This window comes from Pleurodeles waltl, chromosome 1_2 (genome assembly GCF_031143425.1).
Source record: "Pleurodeles waltl isolate 20211129_DDA chromosome 1_2, aPleWal1.hap1.20221129, whole genome shotgun sequence".
Classification (NCBI taxonomy): domain Eukaryota; kingdom Metazoa; phylum Chordata; class Amphibia; order Caudata; family Salamandridae; genus Pleurodeles; species Pleurodeles waltl.
This window is the reverse complement of record NC_090437.1, coordinates 577176868-577192312: the sequence shown is the minus strand read 5'-3', so window position 1 is coordinate 577192312 and position 15445 is coordinate 577176868.

The window sequence follows — 15445 nt, the reverse complement described above, 5'->3', positions numbered from 1 at the left end:
GCTAATAAAGAAGAATATTGGCAAGCTCAAAAGGGCTTGCACCGGAGTAAATGACTTTTCTTCTCACTTAGGTCAAAAGCCCCCGAGAACTATGCTGGAGGTCTATAAAGGCAATTGTATCCCATGTCCACTTTTGGTAGTGGGATTTGGGGTTATTTGAATCTAGATGCTATGGGGGTGGCTGAGAGCACATTTTTCAGGCATGTCTTGGGATGGGCAAGGTACCCCTACTGAGATACTACATGAGGAGCCAGGAATGAGTTACATTGTGGACCATATCTGGATGCATTCTCTTCTTTTGTGGCATGCCATCTGGCTGAAGTAAGAACTGTGTCTTAATAGGCCAGTTTTCCTAGATTGTATGAAGCTGGATGATATGTCTAACATACCCTTGTTGGTTTATATTGAAGGGAATTTTAGAGCTCTTGGGAGACCAGAGCTATTTTTAAACCCTCAGAGCATCATCAAACAAGATGTTGCTTGATCAAGACAGACCTTCATCACAGAGTGTCAGCTGAGAGGGAAGCCTCAGGTCTGGCAAAGAGATTCTCTCAAATCATTGCAATGGAAAAAAAAGAAACAATTCCTGGGATAGAGCCATACCTACTCATTTAAATGCCTAATTACCAGCATTGATTGCTGACTTATTTCAGGTTAAGTCTGTTCCATCAGTTGCTTTATCCCAAATAGCCTGGTATAAGTATTCTGAACTACCTACATGTACCTATGATTCAACCTCTAAATGTGATACTTTGCACATTGTGTTGACATGGCCCATGTATAAATCTCTTCAGCACAAGTTAACCCCTTTTTTAACTCAGGAGTCTTTTCAGGTAAGGCTTGCTCTTTTATATTTACAACTTTTAGCAACATATGAAGTTTGTTTTTATTTATCAAAGTTTCTTATGGGGGTACTTAGTACCATACACTAGAAAGAATGGTGTGGTTCTTGCCTCCGATGCTATCCTTACATGTGTTTTGCTGAGTAATTTTATTGAATTTTAGACAAATACAAGTATGTTGGGGGCTTATTTTATGACAACTTTTTGATGTTATATGTATACTTTTATATTATAAAATTGAATAAAGTATTGATTGATTGATTGATTGATTAATTGATTGATTGATTGATTGATTGATTGATAACTTGCAGCACCAGATTCGCTTGTGCTTCATGGGGTTCTGTGGGTTAAGGCGGTTCAGAATGAACTTGTGTGTTTATTTGCCTAAGATGCCATACTTAATCATTTAGTGCATACATATTAGCATCCATTTATTTTTATCATGGCTGTCCACTTGCTGTTTCAATATCCTTTGCTCTCATGTCGTGCACAGTGTTATTCTATTTCCGGAACGCAAATGTGTATTCCTATCACTTTTCTAACATATGTATCCTCCAAGTTATAGAAACACCATCTGCCTACGACTCTTGATTCTGTCTTCTTTATTGTTCCATGACTTCTACCACCTTATTATTTATAATAAGAACGGTCATTATTTGTTCTCCATCTCTAATTTTGTCTCACTGAACTCCTAAAGATACAGTGCCAAGCAAACTGTCTGTTGAGGTTTTTGAGTTCTTTGTACCATTGCAAAGAACAGAAATGTACTACTACATCATGAGCTGTATCACTTAAGAGTAGGGAGGTCCCCAGCACTTTGTTCTTATTATTTTTACATGTTTAGATTTATAGTCCATTGAGGATACTGAAATGTATAACCCAGAAAGGGTGGTGTTTTCTGCTTTCTTGATATTTCAAATGGTGGCTTCAAAATCAGACTGTAAGCTACAGTTTGGAGAACATTTACACTGGTATTTTGTGATTAGTAAAAATGTTGTAGACTTACTCAAAAGTGTATGCTACTCAAAAGTGCAGATCCCACAGGCCCTTCAGCTTAATGGAGACATGGGAGTTACAATTGTGGAGTAAATTTACACTTGGATTTTGTGAATAGCCACAAAGTAACTTACTCCAAAGTGTATATTGCTCAAAAATATATGCTACCCTTGAGAATCAGGACCATAGTCCCTAAAAACGACAGAAAAAAATCAGCGCACTCAAGAACACTTTAGTATGTAACTTTATAACAAGTCCTCCTGTAATAGCACACTTTGGATGAGCTGGTATCAAAATCCATTGAACTGGACGCCTTAATACTGATGTAAATGTTAAAAAAAAATCATTGTCTCAGCACACCTAGTGACGAGGGTAAGACTTTCGTGTTAGCCTACAGACTATTTGTCAATTGAAAGAGCATTCTGAGCTTTTCACTAGCTGAAAGTTTAGACAACCTTCTGCCACAAAAAAGTGCCTTTTGCTCGGCAACAGGAGGCAGATGAATCATTTTGTGAATAGTACAAGGCCTGATCAGCTGATACAGTTACTCTCAGCTGCAATGGGAAAACTATGGCTCAGACAGGTGAAGGAGAGATTATTTGACCATCCTGTGCTGCGCCAGAGGAGGAAGAAGACATAGGGGCCTGATTCAAAAACTGCACTTTGTAGTATGTTTTGTAGTGCAACATTAGTACTACAACACTTACTATAATGTGTTATTCATAAACTGCACTTCTGTAGCAACATACACTTTTATAGTAGCTTACGCTTTTTTAGTAAGCCCCTGCCTCCAATATTTTCTATGGGATTGAAATGCAGTACTAGTGGTTGGCCATGTGCAGTGCTGGACTTACTACAAAAGTGCAAGTTACAAAAGTGTATGTTTCCATAAGAGTGCAGTAAGTGAAAACTGAAAAGTAGTAAACTTACTCAGATGTAAACGTAAACCTTTTCAAAAGTGAAAGTTACCAATGTAAATCAAAGTTCTTTCTCTGTATTATGGAAAGTGAAGACGTGAGAAAGCACACCAAAGACTGAAAAGTAGGAGAGCTGTTCACACATCTACTGAGCCTGAGAAAGCTCAAAGCAAGGAGAGTCACTGGCAAGCTACTAGACCACAGACTGAACTGTGCTGCTTCAGAACATTAAGAATGCAAAGTCACCTCAAATCAAAGCATAACAAGGAGCATCAAAGAAAAAAGGAACAGTAGGGCATAAGGAATCAGACATGCTACAAAATGTTGTACAAGAATAGATTCAGGAAGCAGTCCTTGCATTCTACCCTAGGTGGTACAAGGCTAATTTTTGTGCAGAGATAAGAATCCCAGAATTGTGAATTAATTGATGGAAGATAATTGCACAAAAGTACACCAAGAAGAATAAAAGTTAAACAGTTTGAAAGTGGATATTTGTCACTAAAGCTCAACAACAGTGAAAACACAAAAACACAAAATGTGAAAAAAAACACAACTCCCTGCAAAAAAGTTGTTTTGGAAACACTCCAAAACTCCAAAAAACGGTTTATTCTATAAATAATTAGAACCTTCAAGATCACATAGAGTAGGTAGTTTAAGGGCTTGGCTGTATGTCAAGGTGATACAGTAAACCCTTGCTGTGCATTGCCATTCATGACCAACCTTAGCTGTGCATGACCAAAAGTCGTGAGTATTTAAGGTTGGTCTCCTGTTGCAGGTTTTATGTAAGGATATAGTCCAGGACCTACAGGTAATCCCTGGTGTGCATGGCTAAAGGCCATGTGCAATGGAGGCTGGCCATTCAAAGTCTTCAAGTACAGGCCATGGCTGTAGGCTAGGTTCCATGGCCAATCCCACAATAGGTCAGAGGCGCAAGGAAGAGATGACTAGCTTCCTGATAAAGTTTGACCACAGAGACTGGCCAGAGGGGCTGACTATTGTGTGGCCAGTAGTTTGGGAACAAAGTTTCTGACCATATTGGTTTGCATCTATAGATGAAACTAGATGCATTAGAGTTCTCTGAACCTTACCTCACAGTATCAAAATGCTACTGTTAGAAATTGGTTCCTAGTTACAGAGGTATGTAACCTGTTCAAGAAGGGACCGCAACCAGGGGAGGTCAGAAAAACACCCTAAATTAACCTATGCTCACCTTTTGGTAGCTTGGCACAAAGCAGTCAGGCTTAACTTAAGAGGCAATGTGTAAAGTATTTGTACAAAACTTAAGCCCATAATTAGACTCCCTTTGCGCCGGATTAGCGTCATTTTTTTTTTAACGATAATCCAGCGCAAATTTAACACCATATTTATACTTTGACGCTAGACCCGTCTAACGTCAAAATACCCTAGTGTGCACCATTTTCTGGATGCGTGAAACCACCTTGCGTCAATGAGATGTAAGGTAGGCGTTCCCGTCCAAAAAATGATTTTGATACCCGTGCGCCATATTTATCCAACCGGGCAAAAATGGCGTACGTCTGGTAGGCGGAGACGGCAAATTACACAAATCCCGATTTGCGACAAATTTTAACACCTGGGTCAGGGCAGGTGTTAAAATGGGGCAAACACACCACTACTTAAGGAAAACTCACACAAGCAACATCATTGCTCAAAAAGGAATACATGGAGGTGCTACTCATGCAGCATGCTCAAAGACGCAGAGCACAGGAACAACAGCAGCAGCTACCACCACATCAACATGGACCCCAAAGGCAATGCAGAAGGCAGGAGAGAATATTCAGGACAACCCTTTATGGCCTTAGGGAACATGACATCATCCAGAGGTACAGACTAAACTGGCAGGCCATATAGCAGCTGCTGCGCCACATTGAGCCTCAATTGGCAGACAGCTTGCAGACACCCCACATCATTCCACCGGAGACCAAGCTGCTAGCTGTCCTGCACATGTTGACAAGTGGCTCTTTTCAAACCACTGATGCCCTGGTTGCTGGGATTTCACAGCCCTCTTTCTCTGCCTTCCTCCCAAGGTACTTGATGCCATCATCTCCATCACACCCCGCCACATCAGATTCCCCAACACACAGCAGAAGCAGCAGGAGACCAACAGGTGTTTTCTCAAATGAATGGCTTCCCGCACGTGCTTGGTGCCATTAACTGCAGACATGTTCGGATTGTGCCACCTGCTGCAACTGAGCACTTATACTGCAACAGGAAGCATACACACTCCATCAATATGCAGGCCATTGTGGATCACCGTGGATTGTTCACCAACATCATGGCGAAGTATCCTGGGAGTGTACATGATTCATTTATCTTCCCCCACAGCACCATCAAACTGCACTTCCAGGATGGAAGATATGGCAATGGCCTACTTGTTGGTAAGTACAGAAACCTAGTAATTTACACACAGCACAGCAACCCTGTTGGACACGGAACACATACACCACTACATTGACACGTGGCCAGGAAGACACTGCGGTGTGACACTGGTAGTCATGTTTGATATCCTGACACAATGGGATACACACCTAAGGACAAATGACGGATGTAAATAACAATAAATGCCACCTTAGAGCCACACTGGACCAATTTAAAACCACACAGTGACAATGACATGGTCTTAACTGGCAGTACAACTTGGAAGAGGAACCTTTCAATATCACATATGGCTACAGTCAATCCCACACACTTCCAAGCAATTCGTCCTATGTAAGGGGTGTGTAATGTGTGTTGCTGCAGGTCAAACACCATGAGACACATAGCATGATGACGCTGACTCTAATGAAGGTGACATGGAATTATTGAGGCAATACCAACATCTCACATCACTCCTGGGGTGACATTGTCAGCTAGCAATAAGGAAGTGGACTGAACTATGAAAACATGTGGATGTGACATTAATGCAAAATGCACACTGCTACACATACGGATTGAGACAATTCCCCATATACATAACAGATGTACAGGCAGATGGACCTTCCTACACTAAAACCTGCACGTGAGCCAACTAGGTGAGGTAACAAAAATAGGTTTGCATAGAACTTGTCACACATGGGATAATTGTGCATTGTCAATTGTGAACACTTCAGTGCTACCTACGTATGGAGATGTGTTGTGCATTGTCACCTAGTCAAATCAAAGGGCCTCACTGTTGCATTTCACCTGCAATCTGCAATTACGTATGTCAAATTGGATGGGATGTTCAGGCCATATATTACAACCATGTTACCACCACAGTGGAACTTATTGTGTGTGTGGAAGTATCAAGTCACCTCCAGTGAAGGCAAACAGTCCCTTCTTTCTCACTACATAATGCATAGGAGATACACACTGAACAGCAAGTTTCTAAATATACCACAGATATCATGTCAATCAGCCAAGCACCAGTTTTGCTAGTCAAACTACTCAATGCAGAAAGAAATTCACAGAAGTCTAGGATCCCACACAATACCACAAACACAGATGAGTCACAGACGACACAAGATAACAACTGCCAAGCAAAGTAACAATCATGGTGCAACCAACAACAAAATACTTATCCTCATTTTCTCTTTCAGCTGATCAGCGTTATGGGATCCAGCCATGGATCATGACCCCATTTGCCAACACAAGCACAGCGGCAGAGTGAACCTATAATGAGGAACATCGTAGGACAAGCACCATAGTTGAGCGGACTTTTGGCATCCTGAAATCCAGATTCAGGTGCCGGGACATCACCGGAGACAGCCTCCTATATTCCCCAGAAATGGTCTGCAAGATCATTTTGACCTGTGCTATCCTGCACAACATTTGTGTGAGGAGGAACATTCCCCTCTATGAACCGGATCAACAAATGCCTGAGGAGGAGGAGGATGCTGTTTGGGAAAATAAGGGTGAACATCCAGACACAGCTGCAGGATTGCGTCCAGACAACAGATTGTACAAAACGTCTAACAATAGTCACCATCACCACTTTGTTATTATATGGAATTAAACACCCCACTTCATCACTCAATCATGCTCTGGGTAATTATTTATGCATCACATGTTCTCTAGGAATCATAATCAGAGTTTTGCCTCATGGAGCATTGCAGAAATACAAATTTGGATACTGCAAAAGCCACATCACATTTGATGGGTATGAATGTATAGCAAACATCACACACAGTGTTAATAACATATATCCTGTCTATTTCACATTTGAAGGGCAATATCAGAGGACCACAGCTATGAGACGCCAACATGGTCCATTGCAGCATATGACACACAACTAAGACACCATCAATCATAAGGTACAAAAGTGCATCATACATGAGGCAGTGGATGTGAAATTGTATTGGTAACAGGAATGTATGACCAGAGCCTTGACAGTAGTAAGTGTGACATCAGCTATCTCTGCGAGGAGCATGTGTGACAAAAAGTGCATCAAACCTGAAAATGGATAGCACAAGTGCACCAGGAATGACAAGCATTGCTCACAAGATATGCCCTCTGCAGTCCATCCCAGGTAATAAGTCCTGCCACCGCCATGTTTTAAGTCTCTCCCCACCCTTCTCTAAGGGGCGCTGTAAATAGACTATCTGTACCCTGAGAATCTTCATCTACACTCACCCAGACTCCTATTCTGACTCCTGTGTACTTCCCTCTTCAGTATGGCATGCCATAGTCATAGTTCATCAGTCTGCATGGACTTCAGGTCCGATAATGTACTGCCTGGTAGTCAGTAAGACCTGTAATCAGCTGTCCATTGCTTCCTATGTGAAAGGTCCAGTTGGTCCTTTGAACTTGATTCTCACCTCCAGGACTTGTGAGAGACTGAAGCTGCACACACCTGTGAGCACTTCCATGCAGACCAGCCATTTGAACCTGTCCTGCCCTTACTGCTGCCTGGAACTGCTTAGAAGCTGCCATTTTCTGAATCTCCTTGTTGTGCATTAGCGTACAAATCGCTTGTGCACCAGAGCCCTGGGGGATTGTGTAACAGTGCAGACCACAGCAGAAACTGTTCTTTGTTCCCAGTGTGCTTTTAGGCCTGTATATGTACTTCTTTGTTGTGGTGACCATGGCTCTTTACTGGTTGTTGTTTGACCACGTGACTTGTGGCCATTTTGTGTAGTCAGTCAATGTGCTTTTAGGCCTGCATGTGTTCTTCTTCGTTGTGGTGGCCATGCCTCCTTGCTGGTTGTTGATTGAACATGTGGCTGGTGGCCATTTTGTGTTATGCTTGAGGCCTAGTAGGTCCATGCTTATTACTAAATGTACTGTATGAACAGTGTTTCATATTTTATTATATAGTGTTTTGAATTTTTCACCACTCCTTGCCTCCCAAATCCCTGTATTTTTTCATGGTAGTCCCCATCCCCTAGTACATCAGCAATTGTATTTATTCATATTCTTTTTTTACAATAATTTATTTTACAAACATTTTATTTCATATAATAATATTAATACTACTACTAATAATAATAATCATTATTATTGTTTATTGATTTTAGAATTAAAAAAATATATATGACTTTTTTCATTATTTGATTGTATTTTTATTTCTCTATCCATTTTCCCGTTTAGCCTCATGTCTGCTATAGCTGTACAGCTTCAAAACATTACATTATTTAAGGATTATTCTATTTGTTACCAGCATCTACCTGAGTGCCACATGCCAACTTGATGCACATAAAGCTTACAGTTACATTCTGCATGTTGTAGTTGTTGCTCTTCTTGTCCTTCCTAAGTGTACATGTTGCTGAAAGTTAATGTTGGTGTGGTTTTACGAATGGATAGACTGTATTATTTAATATTTTTTTATAATTTAAGTAAATTATATTTTTTCTACTACTAATGCGACTGCTACAATGGCACATTCAATGATATCCTTCTTGCATGTTTGCTTTTAGGGGCACAAAGAGAACGATTCTTCACCTACTGTACTGCCATACAGAAGGCCTGTGCACAACATGACGCGTGATCACACTAACAACCACACGGACATCTCGTCAGCTTGTGAAGCTAAGTGCTGCTGCCAACTGACAGCTTCAAGATGGCCCCAAAGAAAGGTGCTACCAAGAAAGCGGCCAGTGATAAGATGGAGCTTCCCACCACTGGCATGTCGCCCCAGAACTTTTTAGGGCAAAAATGTGTACCTGCCACACCGGCCTCTGAGGAGCAAGTTGGAAGCAGCATTCCTGCATCAGCGGCCCCACTCCAAACTAGGCCCAAGCCCATGTCTGGCAGAGAGGCAGCCTCTCTAATTACAGCAATGCCGACGAGCAGTGACGTTGAATTGGACCTATATCTTTCTCAAAGTAGTTTCCAATCATTGCTGGAAATTCAGCCCAGTGGAAAACAGCCACAGCCAGCAATAGCAGTGCCTCCCGAAAGTAGGAGTACATCAGGATAATGAGCTTCATGCTGAGGAAGCCGAATAATCCTCTCTTTCACAGGATCCATTGTCTCCTAGATCTCTGCCATCTTCTTCTTTAAGCTCCCCTTCTGATGAACAAGACTCCACTTGGATGCCACCTCAGTCTGAGACATGCCAGGAGAGGCAAAGAGATAAAGGAAGGTTCCTGAAAGCCTTTGAGTTATAGATGAAGAAGAGGAGGATGTTGAATCTGACGACAAGCCAGTCATCATGGATGTTGGACCAGCCCGAGTGGATTCTGACATTATCCCATCTTCTCAACCTGCTCTGAGGGATGTTGCACAGATACCACCATCACCACCTCCAACAGTTTCCATATTTACAAGGCCCCGGCTGCAACCTACCCCCACAGCCACCTCAGTAGAAGTAGACACTGCAGGACAACACTCACCTACCACCCCTTTTTCCAGCATTGGCAGTGGCATTTGTGTTAGAAAGTTGACCTCCCCAGTTTGAGACTTCTTTACAGTTAGTGATACGAAGCCGATCATTGCCATGTGCTCCATTTGCTGAGCTAGTGTTAGTCGGGGTAAGCTTGGGACAAACTCTGGTATCAGGGGCCAAACAACCCATTTGAGAAAACACCACACAATCCGCTGGGAGGTGCACCTTGGCGGCCACATGAAAGTGGTATTGGTAAAGGTAGTGAAAGCAGGGAATCTGATATGAAGGTGGTGAAAGCTGAAGGTGAAGAAGAGGGTAACATTTTCATTACACAAATCAGCCCTGTCCCAGGCATTGCAGTAGTATCATCGTCCACATCAGCAACATCGCAATGGCACAAGAAGACTCAGAGTCAGATTGAGACACCGAGGCAAGAACATACAGTGGCTGCCCCACCAAGAGGCACATTGAGTCTACTACAACCTTCTGCTCTCAGGAAGTCGCCAGCACCAGAAGCACCAGTAAAGAAAAAATCCAGACTACTATTACTGGCATGTTTAGGTAGGAGGGGCAGTACCAATGTAACCACCCAATGGCACATTTGAACAACAGGAAGCTGGCTAAAATGTTAGAACTGGACCTCCTCTTTTACTTTTGTGGAAGGAGTGGGTTTTCTAGAATTTGTTGCTACCATCTACCCCAAATGGAAGGTTCCCAGACTGACCTATTTCACCAGAGTTACTGTTCCTGCACTACATAACAATGTGCTGGAATTGGTTGGGCAAGCTGTGCAGCAGAGTGCTGTCCACATAATCCACCTGGTGACAGAAATGTGCAACAAGTTGCCAAGTCACTGAATACAAGTGAATCACTGCACAATGGATCTCTTTTTGGGGGTTGGAGAAATTATATCTGCAGGTGATGACACTGTTGAAATCTTCAATGGTGCTCGGAAGCATGAAACAGTAGTTATGTTCGCCATGGAGAAATCCCACAGAGCTGCAAACATCTTGGATGACTTTAACCCCTTTGCTGCCAGGCCTTTTCCCCCTCCTGTGCCAGGCCTTTTTTTGCCTATTTCGGGCAGTTCGCGCTTAGGCCCTCATAACATTTTGTCCACATAAGCTAACCAAGCCAAATTTGCGTCCTTTTTTTCCAACATCCTAGGGATTCTAGAGGTAACCAGACTTTGCGGGTTCCCCTGAAGGAGGCCAAGAAATTAGCCAAAATACAGTGAAAATTTCGTTTTTTTCAACAAAATGGGAAAAAGTGGCTGCAGAAGAAGGCTTGTGTTTTTTCCCCTGAAAATGGCATCAACAAAGGGTTTGCAGTGCTAACCTCACCAGCTTTCATGAACAGGCAGACTTGAATCAGAAAACCCAATTTTTCAACACAAATTTGGCATTTTACTGGGACATACCCCATTTTTACAATTTTTTGTGCTTTCAGCCTCCTTCCAGTCAGTGACAGAAATAGGCATGAAACCAATGCTGGATCCCAGAAACCTAAAAATGTCTGAAAAGTAAACAAAATTCTGAATTCAGCCAGGGGTCATTTGTGTAGATCGTACAAAGGTTTCCTACAGAAAATACCAACTGAATACGAAAAATATTGAAATTGAGGTGAAAAAAACATAAATTTTTCTCTACGTTTTACTCTGTAACTTTTTCCTGCAATGTCAGATTTTTGAAAGCAATATACTGTTACGTCTGCTGGACTCCTCTGGTTGTGGGGATATATAGGGCTTGTAGGTTCATTAAGAACCCTAACTACCCACAGCCAATAAATGAGCTGCACCCTGCAGTGTGTTTTCATTCTATACCGGGTATACAGCAATTAATTTGCTGAAATATAAAGAGTACAAAATAGCTATCAAGAAAACCTTTGTATTTCCAAAAAGGGCACAAGACAAGGTGTTGAGGAGCAGTGGTTATTTGCACATCTCTGAATTCCGGGGTGACCATACTAGCATGTGAATTACAGGGCATTTCTCAAATAGATATCTTTTTAACACACTCTCCTATCTTTGGAAGGAAAAAATGTAGAGAAAAACAAGGGGTAATAACACTTGTTTTGCTAATCTATGTTCCCACAAGTCTCCCGATAAAAATGATACCTCACTTGTGTGGGTAGGCCTAGCGCCCGCGACAGGAAATGCCCCAAAACGCAACGTGGACACATCCCATTTTTTTTAAGAAAACAGAGGTGTTTTTTGCAAAGTACCTATCTGTAGATTTTGGCCTCTAGCTCAGCCGGCCCCTAGGGAAACCTACCAAACCTGTGCATTTTTGAAAACTAGAGACCTAGGGGAATGACAGATGGGGTGCCTTGTGGGGCTCTGACCAGGTTCTGTTACCAAGAATCCTTTGCAAACCTCAAAATGTGGCTAAAAAACACATTTTCATCACATTATGGTGACAGAAAGTTCTGGAATCTGAGAGGAGCCACAAATGTCCTTCCACCCAGCGTTCCCCCAAGTCTCCTGATAAAAATGATACCTCACTTGTGTGAGTAGGCCTAGCGCCCGTGACAGGAAATGCCCCAAAGCACAACGTGGACACATCCCATTTTTTTGACAGAGAACAGAGCTGTTTTTTGCAAAGTGCCTACCTGTAGATTTTTGCCTCTAGCTCAGCCGGCACCTAGGGAAACCGACCAAACCTGTGCATTTTTTAAAACTAGAGACCTAGGGGAATCCAAGATGGGGTGACTTGTGGGGCTCTGACCAGCTTCTGTTATCCAGAATCCTTTGCAAACCTCAAAATTTGGCTAAAAAAACACATGTTCCTCACATTTCTGTGGCAGAAAGTTCTGGAATCTGAGAGGAGGCACAAGTTTCCTTCCACCCAGCGTTCCCCCAAGTCTCCTGATAAAAATGATACCTCACTTGTGTGGGTAGGTCTAGTGCCCGCAACAGGAAATGCCCCAAAACACCAATGTGGACACATCCCATTTTTTGACAGAAAACAGAGCTGTTTTTTGCAAAGTGCCTACCTGTAGATTGTGGCCTCTAGCTCAGCCGGCACCTAGGGAAACATGCCAAACCTGTGCATTTTTTTAAACTAGAGACCTAAAAATACACATGTTCCTCACATTTTTGTGGCAGAAAGTTCCGGAATCTGAGAGGAGGCACAAATTTACTTCCACCCACCGTTCCCCCAAGTCTCCCGATAAAAATGATACCTCACTTGTGTGGGTAGGCCTAGCGCCCGCGACAGGAAATGCCCCAAAGCACAACGTGGTCACATCACATTTTTTCATGGAAAACAGTGCCTACCTGTAGATTTTGGCCTGTAGCTCAGCCAGCACCTAGGGAAACCTACCAAACCTGTGCATTGTTGAAAACTAGAGACTTAGGGGAATCCAAGATGGGGCTCTGACCAGGTTCTGTTACCCAGATTCCTTTGCAAACCTCAAAATATGGCTAAAAAACCACCTTTTCCTCTCATTTCGGTGACAGAAAGTTCTGGAATCTGAGACGAGCCACAAATTTCCTTCCACTCAGCGTTTCCCCAAGTCTCCTGATAAAAATTATACCTCACTTGTATGGGTGGGCCAGGTGCCTGCAACAGAATAATTCCCAAAACTTGTAGAAATTGAGGGGATAGCACAGCAAGTTTATAAGGACATATTCTTTTATACATCTTTAGGCTGACTCTGCTTTGGGGACCCACATAAGTGAGGTGTCATTTTACTTGGGAGACTGAGGGGAAAACTGGGGAGTAGGAATTTTGTGCTGGAGCGGTGATCCTACTAAGAAAAGTCCGGAAAATATGCTTTTTGAAGCAAATTTTGAGGTTTCAGAGGAGTCTGGGTAAGAAAATGTTGGGGGAGCCACGCAAGCCACACCTCCCTGGACTCCTTGGGGTGTCTAGTTTAAAAAAATGTCTGGGTTTGGTAGGTTTCCCTAGATGAAGGCCGCACCCAGGACCAAAAACATAGGTGGCCCCACCCCCCCAAACACAGGTAGTTTTGTAATATATCATTTTGATGTGTCCACATACGTCCGTGATGTGCCAAACTAAAATTGTGAAAAGAAACACACTTAGGTTATGTGAAAAAGACCCCTCACCCACCAACCAAGTTGGTGGCATGCTTCATCATCGGGGTCCCACCCGAGGCACCTAGCGTGTCACAGGTGTGCTGCGACGCCTGATTACAGCGGAGCAGGCTTTGTCATTTTTACCACACATACTGGTTGGATTTGGCAGGAGGTTGAGTGATGGTTCAGTGGATCAAATTTTATTAACAAGAGATTTCACAAAAATGAAATGCACTGTTAATAACTGAAAGGCAAAAAACTGAACCAATGACTCACAGCTCGTGAGCTGTAAAGCCGCAACAAGGCACCAACCGCTTTACAGTCCATTCACACACCTTTCATACATGACACGCAGAAGACCATTCACACCGCCAGCCACGGGCCCAGCACATTACAACACTCACATCGACAGACCGTGCCACTCAAGGGCCCATCACTTACATACGCCCACATACCTGATACAAGAATCACACCCGCTGATGGGAGTGTGGGCTAGCGTTTGGCTGGCACCGCCAGCCAAGCGCCACCCCACCCACACCGCCAGCCAAGCCCCACGCACACTGCCAGCCAAGCCCCACCCCAAGCACACCGCCAGCCAAGCCCCACCGCAAGCACACCGCCTTCCAAGCCCCACCCCACGCACACCGCCTTCCAAGCCCCACCCCAAGCACACCGCCTTCCAAGCCCCACCCCACGCACACCGCCAGCCAAGCACCACCCCAAGCACACCACCAGCCAAGCGCCACCCCAAGCACACCGCCAGCCAAGCGCCACCCCACGCACACCGCCAGCCAAGCGCCACCCCACGCACACCGCCAGCCAAGCGCCACCCCACGGACACCGCCAGCCAAGCGCCACCCCACGCACACCGCCATCACTTTTTTTTTGTTTATAAACAACAAAGAAACCACTAACTAATTATAAAATAAGCACAAAACTACAAACACAAAAGCTCTAACTAAATACATGACAGAGATACCAACCGTGAAACAGATGAAAATATAAAACAGACAGCTTATGCTCACGGTATTTCCCAGAAGTTTTTCTTTGTGTGGTAGCTTCTATAACAGCTGGGCACATACAGCCCAGGCTTTGAAGGGCATTCGGGGCAGTACATCTGGCTCTCCCTCCGGATTAATCTCAGGGCACATACTCTACATTTCTTTGTGGGCAAGTCTTTTTTGGGAGTGGGAGGAATGTGATCTGGAAAGTGCCGATCTTTCAATCTGGCCACATCCTCCACCACTTCTACTCTAGGAACTCTTGCCGGTTCCACCACAATAAGGCTTTCTATCACCGACTCCTGAAATTTAACAAATGTCATCCTTGACTCAGATGAACAATCCTTGTATACAATAAAGGCATTAAAAGTTGCCAAATGAAATAAATGTAGGGCCAACTTTTTATACCACACGTAAGACTTACGAAGAGCAGTGTAAGGTTCCAACCTCTGATCTACTCTATCAACACCACCCATGTGCCTATTGTAGTCTAAAATGCACGCAGGTTTGCGCACTTCCGCAACCTGACCCCAAACAGTCACAGGGGAAGTACTCTCATCATGGATGGTAGATAGCATGTACACATCCCTCCTGTCTGAAAATTCCAGAGCTAGCAGCTCATTATTCTGCAAGGCACTGCACTGTCTCCTCTTAAGTTTTTTACAGACAAGCTCTCTTGGATAGCCTTTCTGGTTAAAACGGATTGTGCCACAAGCAACAGTGTCCACTCTAAACAACTCCTTGAACAACTGCACTCCAGTGTAGAAAGTATCTACGTACAAATGGTGACCTTTGTTAAACAGCCATCTAGCAAGTTCCCACACAATTTTTTCGCTAACTCCAAA